We start from the raw sequence: 7,406 nt of genomic DNA on the forward strand, positions 1-7,406 counted from the left end.
AGAAGGGTGAAGCCTGAGCCTATATGGGTTTCTCCCTGTGCTTTTGTGAATCAAACCTAGAAGAATTCATATGGCTTCTATTAATCACTGGGCTAATCTGAATGACATAGGGATTTGTGTACACTTACCCTCAGTTTTCTCAAATAGCATTGCTGTCATCTGCCTCTAGAATGGCAGATCTCATGGGAACTGGGAAATGTCTGTATTATTAAGTCTGAATTGAACACTGACTTCAATTACTACATGTTAATAAACTCTCCACTGAGCAGGAGGGAGCCTCTATCAAGCTTGAGTACATCCTTAACTTTCAGAAACAGGAAATCAAGATGCCATTTTTTTCCTGAGTTGGGAGGGGATTCCATAACACTTCAGACTATTCAGAAGTCAAATGAATCATTCTGTGGGTGTAAAGTTGGAAATCATCCCAGGATTTAGAAGGAAAAATAATCAACAGGGTTTTAAACAAGGAAATGCTGCAGAAGTAAAGCTCGTCAAACCATGTCAGTTTCTGACTAGCCTCATGTTTTTTGGACTGCAATGAGGCTCAGTCAGTGGTTGAGGAGAGAAGTTCTTCTTTACTCTGTTGCTCTGCCGAGCTCAATAACCCATATGCTTTGAAGTGATTTGTTGAATGGAATGGATCTGCTGAATGGGAAGCACAAATGCTATGTGGCAGATTAGCCACCTGTAATGAGAGAGAGAGAGAAAGAAAGCCTGTGGACCCAGGTGACCCTGCCCTGTTACACCTGTGGCCAATGCCAGCCATGGAGAGGAGTGCTAAAGGTTGAGACCTAGCCCAGTCTGGGGCTGATGAAGAAGGACAGAACTCTGCTTGTTGGGAGAAAAGCCTCATTACAGCCCTGATACAGCACTTGCTTACCAGCTGCATCAGCCCTCCTGGAAGAGATGACCAAACCCTGGGGGGAAACAATCAGCAGAAACATGGATGGTTTGAAAGACAAGCCCTGAATAGAAGGCTGGTGCCCCCCAAAGACTCCTGGGGTGACCTTGTTTTTGAGTTGTGTTTTGTTTGTTCCCAATTACTGTAGAACCTTAAAACCCCCAAACAGGCATGACTGAAGGGGGCTTTGCCTGGAGAGCTAAAGCATCTTTGCTCTGGACCTCACTGAGAAGAGACATAGCCATGGAGACTTGCAGTTGGGTGAGTTATGCCCTGGAGGGTCACACGAGGGTGCTGCTCCAAAAAAGTGGTTACAGGCATGGGTAATACCAGGAGCTAGAGGGCTGGGCTCACTGCTGGAGAGCTGATCAAATCCTGCACGAGTTCACAAGACACAATGAGCCACAGCTCATCCTCCTTGTCCACACAGTTTTTGTCTGGCTGTCTCTGCTCAAGCGAATCCTAGAAAGGAATAGCAGGGGCTGTGGTCTGTCAGGATTGAGGTATATTAGCAACTTTGGAGCCTGAAATCCTTGGTTTTTCCACAGAAGAGGTTTAGAATGGGTGATGGCAGTACAAGCATCCTCATATTGCCCCACTGAAGTGCCTCAAAGCAGACTTAAAGGAAACTGCTCTAGGGATGAGAAGCAGCTGTGAATTTAAGTGTGCATATAAATTAGGGGGTTAAATTGTACAGCCTGGCCTGGTGCTTAGAAAATTTCTGGTGGAGAGGGAGAGGTATAGCAGTGGGCTGGGAATCAGGAGGAACAGTCGTTCAAAGGCTGGAGAAGGTTTCAGGTGCTAAGGTTGGGAAGTAGTACAGACCGGGGCGGGGAGTGTAAGCAGTCACCCAGTCTGACCCTGCCATTTGCCAGAATTATGCCCATTCCCTTTCTCTATGGGTGTTTGGCAGAAGACTCTCCACACTGTAAAATAAATATAATGCACTTACCCTGTCTCCTTTGCTTTCATTCTTTTCTTCACTCCACTTTTCCATTACATCTGCTCTATAATGTACAGGGCTCTCATTCAGTCTGACTTTCCTGTGGTGTTAAATTGGCCAGTCTTTTTCCTTCTCTCTCTCTCCAACCTTTATTTCCCTGTGGTGTGTTCTCCTTCTCCTGTGCCTTCAGTTCTCTTGTCTTATCCCTCCCCTCTTGCATGCCCTCCCCTCTTGCAGTCAGTGTCTCGTTCCTTCCATTCTGTCTCTCCACTCCCTCCCTTTCACTTTTTGAGCCCACTCTACCTCTCACAATCACTCTACCTCTCATTCCCAGTCTGAAGGACAACAGTTCTTGGGTATGACCAATCCTTTCCCCTCATTGGCCCTCACCTTTTCCATGTATTGAGTTATAACATTAATAAAATGCACCCTTGTACTTATATACTGACATTCCTCTTATCAATGGCAAAAGATAAAATGGACAATCACCACAAACAAGCAATCTTTTCCCACCATTCCCACAGCATGGCCTGCAAGCAAACAATGGAGAAAAAGAGACAGAATGTGGACTCTATTCAAGGCCAACAGAAACTTGGTCTCTGTCAGATCAAGCCAGCAGAGCAAATTACTTAATTGAGGAAGCTGCACTGAGAACACCCTGTCACCAGCCCAATAACACTGAAAACCAGAGACCATTGGAGCAAGCATATCATTGCCATGGAGCATTAGAGGCTGAGTGGTGATTGACTCAGATAGCTCCAGAGGGCTGTATAAACCAAAACAAACACCTTGAATTGCAAGCAGAAGTGAATATGAAGCCAGTGCATTGTCTTTATTAGTTAAGCATCAACAGTACACATACGCTGAGCACTGGTGTAATATTTTCTCATTGGCTACCACCACCCAACTGTATGGCAACAGTAGTCTCTACCAGCCAAGCAGCACAGTAATCCAGTCTAGAAATCAAGAGGGCATGGATTACCATGGCTGGATCTGAAAGGGAAGGTCACACTGCCTAGCCAGATGCAGAGGAGAGAAAGGGCTCTTAGCCACCAGAGCTCTCTGGGATTCCTGAGCCAGCTGTGGACCCAAGAGCAACCCCAAATTAAAAACTCTTCAGGCAAAGGGCAGGGAATAATGAATGTAGAAATTGCCCTGCCAGGCCTTCAAAATCTTTCCCCAGCCTACTGGCATCAGCTCCATCTTGTCTGAACTGACTTTCAGCACAGTCCATTTCATCCAGGTGCAGTCTTGGCTAGGGCACTGGGAAAGTGCTGATGTTATGCCATCTGAGTCTGAGGAGATATGAAGCTGTGTGATCTGCACACTGATGGCACCTCAGCCTATGTTGGCTTACCATCTCCAGCAGCCTCACATATGCCTCAGTTCAGGAACACATCCCTCAGCAGGAGAGTATTTAAGCACACGCTTAATGTTAAGCATGTGGTTAAATGCTTCCTTGCAGAGAGAGAGAGGGGGGGGGGGGGCTTAAGTACTTTCCTTAATTGGGGCCTGTCATTCCAGCCTGGGCACACCCCTGCAGCAAGACATGGCATGAGAGGCATGACACATGTGCCATGCCTCAGTTTCCCCTCAGGGAGCCCAGTAACATCATTTTAGGTTCTATTCTCTCCATACTACCTCTCTTTGGGGCAGGTTTATTTAAAATAAAAACTAGTACAAAATTGGTCATAACAGGCCCAACATAAAATCCATTCAGAACTCCAGTGCAAATAGTCATTAAGATCACCTGATGTCTTCTCCCATGATGCCCCACATACCACACCCCACTGCCTTTGGCCCTGCTTGGCCTCTGTCAGTCTTCTGTGCCTCTGCCCCTGGACCACCTCAGCCCTTCCAGTTGGAGAGCATCCTTGCGGGGAATATATCTCACTCCCCCAGCTCTCGCATGGTTCCTCTGAGTCCAGCTCCCTGGCCCTAGAGAAATCAGCAGGTAAGCTCCTCCATTGCTTCCCTGCCTTCAGCCCTCTCTGACCCTTGGCTCCAGCTGCTGTGCTTAGAACCAGCAGGCAATTCCCTCTACCACTTCTCCTCCTGCCTTCAGTCCTCTCTAGAGCGGTCTGGCTCCGTCTCTCTGTCTTGGGGACGCCCATCAGCAAAGCTCTCTTACTGCTCTCCTGCCTTCATCCTTCTCCAAGGAACCACAATCAGTCTCTTGGCTCTGGCAGCTCTCCCTCCTGTTCTGCTCCTGACTGACCCAAGCCCAAACTCCCTGGGTCTCTTCTCCCCTAGGGCTCAGCTGCCCTCTTTTAAGCCCAGTCAACTGGCCAAATTGGAATGTGCTGATAAAGCACAGGTGCAATGGCCCTGATCCCTCTTATAGAGCCAGGGTCACCCCGTGACACGGCTATATATGTTAAAGAGAGGAGATGAGAGAGCTTCGCCAAACCCTACACATGCGAGCCTTCATGATCTCACAAAGAGGAAGGAATGGAACTTCTAAGTGACACCATTCATCCCAGCCAGAGTCCATGGGGGAATTAATGGGACACCTGGTCAGTGTTGTCAAAGACTACAGAGAGCTCTGAAAGCATAAACATGGACACCTGACCATTCTTCTCTGCTAGGAGGAAGTCGTCACTGCAGAAGCCTCTCTTCCATACTGTAGCCAGTGCTTATCTTCAAATGTGCAGGTTTTATCTGTTGCTGTTGGAGGGTAATAGGATCACTGCATCACTACTGGCATCTCAGTGACTGTATACAGGTGTTGAATCCAAAACAGAGCCATACAGATGGATAGGAGGTTGGAAATTGTGTGCTTCTAAGCCCAGGTGACTGTGATTCCAGTTGTCCTCCCCTCCTTGCTCCAGTGTCTTGAGGATGAACATGCTGCAGGGCTCCATCTGGTTCTGTGATAAAACATAAATTATTAAAACATAAAATATTGATGAACTGTTCTATAAAACAGAAGGACTTTAAAGTATTGATTAAGAAGTGCGAAAGCCATAATGAGTTTCAGCCAGAGAAATAATAAGGAAATGATTTTGTGTTGTATCCCTTTTCATGGAAGTGCTAAGAGACAAGTTTTTATATTAGACTGAACTGTCACCTGTCTAGTTTATACATCATCATCACAGTGCTTTGCACTTATATGGTATCATTCATCAGAGGATCTCACAGCACTTTACAAACAATAATGAATTAGGATATACAATAATCCTGGGAAACAGGTAAGCATCATTGTCACTACAATGAGGCAGTGGCTGAACGAGAAGACCCTGAGATTTCCCACATACTGCAATTTATATTTAAATGGAATAGCCTTTGAAAATATAATAATGATAATAAAACAAAAAGAGAGGCTTCCATGTAAAAGATACACTGATCCATGCAGCAGCAGCAAAGTATTTGAAGCAAAGCACTTCTCTGTCTTTAACAAAGAGTAAATACCTACGGATGAGTGTGTATGGTGCCTCGCACAATGGGAGCCCATTCTCAGTCGGTCCCTTGGCAGTACAGTAATAAACATGATTAATACATACGGAATTGCAAGACCTAGAGAAAGCTGTTCACCATTCCATGTCATTAGAGACAGGTATGAAGCCAAGGGTATGAAGAGCTTTCAATCAGAACTGAAGAGGCTGCGATGAAATTAAAAATTAATGTCTGACCCAACTGATAATGATTTACCATGAAATTACTACCCACTGTAGAACTTAATCCCGCACAGAGCAAGTGCTGAATGATGCATTTATAAGTGCAAGATAAAGAGTGATGGGCAGCACAAGGGACCTGATCCTGCATAAGGAACATGCTGCTGTGGAGACAATGGGGTGTTAGGTGCCTAACTTGAAATCAGTGGCAGTTACACACCTTAAATGTTTCCTTTAGGCACTTAGGAGCCTGAAAATGGGATTTAGCCATCTAAGTCATGTAGGTCTTACAAACTGAGTGGAGCAATGCAGAAATACCTTTAAAAATCTGGGGCTAAGTCCCTCTTGCCCATTAGCAGGAATAAGGCTTAAGGCAAACGGAGAGCCCAGTGAAATCAATGGACTGAATTTGGCCCATTTAGTTCTTTTAATCTTTTCTGCATCACTTAATATCTCCAGGTGCATGCAACTCATTATTACATTGGCTTTTCCCTCTAGCACATTGCACTGCAAACTCACACCTAATTTATTCATTACCATCCTCCATCTCTTCTAGCATAACTGTTTTCCAAGTATCTCCCTTTCCATTGAATAAAATTCCTGTTTCAGATCAGTTTCCCCTGTATGAATTTTCCCAGTCTGGATCTCATTTTATCTTATTTTCAAACTATATTTCTCACCTATAAAATGCTCAGACGCAATGGAGAAGGGCTTACTATGAGAGCCCAGAGTTTAATAGAATTTCTATTAGTTCTGTCCTCACTAGTAGTGGCAACACCTCCTGAGTTAATATCAGCTGTGAATTTAATTAGCTTTCTATTTCTCTTCTTCTAGAATGATCATTAATACGATTGTTCAATAAAACACACTTTAAACTGATATCTGTGACATCCCCCGAAGACCCCTTACCCCCTCAAATAGATACATTGACTTTCGTTACTGTTCTGTTTTTATACTTAAAGTTCTATTGCAAATATGAATAAACTGCATCTCTTTTTCTCACTAATCTTGTCATGCGATGAACAGTGATTAGGTTAATGGGCATGATTTGTTCTTTATAACTCCATGCTGCTTATTTCTCATAGCTTCATTGTTGTATAGATGCTTACAGATTTTTTTCTTTAATGACAACAATGTCAACAGCTAATGCAACTAGGTCTTCTCTTGCCTAAATATCAGTGCTTTGTGCACCAGTTCAACCAACAGATTCCCGTGGCTTTTGAAATAGTGTTTTCCTGAACTACTGCTTCAGAGCCACCAGGGGGAGCACAAAACATTGGTGTTAGGAGTGGCAGTGAGCGGCTGTTGCTTTGTTTTTTCTATTTTTTTTTTATTCATTAAGTGTTACCTGTTTAAAGCAGCTGGATTTTTTTAAAGTCAGGAGGACATTTCCCATCACTGTTACACTCAGACTACAACTAACCCGCTTATGGATTTACTGCTCCTTTAATGAAATTGTCATGGCCTTTAAGAGGTATGCGTATTTAAAGTGACAGACAACTGCTTTACTCTCAGTTACAACACCACTGAATGGGAGTAGCCTATTGGACACCAGTTCTGCTGGCATGGCAGGGCCTGTGAGATAGTTGCTGTGGAGCTAGACCTGCATGGAAATCATGATAGCATAGTGTGTGGGCAGATGCATACTGAAACTTTTGAGGAAGACAGAACAAAGGGGACTCCCAGGCCCATCAGGGAATCATGGAAGAATCCAAATGCATGTAGGACCTGAGAGATGCTCAAAGAGTTCAGTGTATAGGAGAAACAATAAATAAGCTGGATGTGTCTATAACTGAGAGTCCATATCTTGTGCCAATTCTGGATTGTTCCGAGGTGGGGAAAAATACTCAGTGGTAACTGGTAGTACCAGCAGGCAAAGCTGAAATGCTGTGGACACTGCTTATCATCTCATTGCTACCTTGTGCTCCTACTGTGTCTGTTATGTCCA

General features: G+C 44.5%; 1 long non-coding RNA gene across 1 annotated transcript; it reads left to right on the forward strand.

The window, feature by feature from the left end:
• The first annotated feature begins 717 nt into the window (after positions 1–717).
• Positions 718–2,675, forward strand: LOC122464974. Its single transcript, XR_006289446.1, has 2 exons — positions 718–1,162; positions 2,369–2,675. It is a non-coding gene; the product is annotated as an uncharacterized LOC122464974 (long non-coding RNA).
• The last annotated feature ends 4,731 nt before the right edge of the window (positions 2,676–7,406 follow it).

This window comes from Chelonia mydas, chromosome 1 (assembly GCF_015237465.2).
Source record: "Chelonia mydas isolate rCheMyd1 chromosome 1, rCheMyd1.pri.v2, whole genome shotgun sequence".
NCBI lineage: Eukaryota > Metazoa > Chordata > Testudines > Cheloniidae > Chelonia > Chelonia mydas.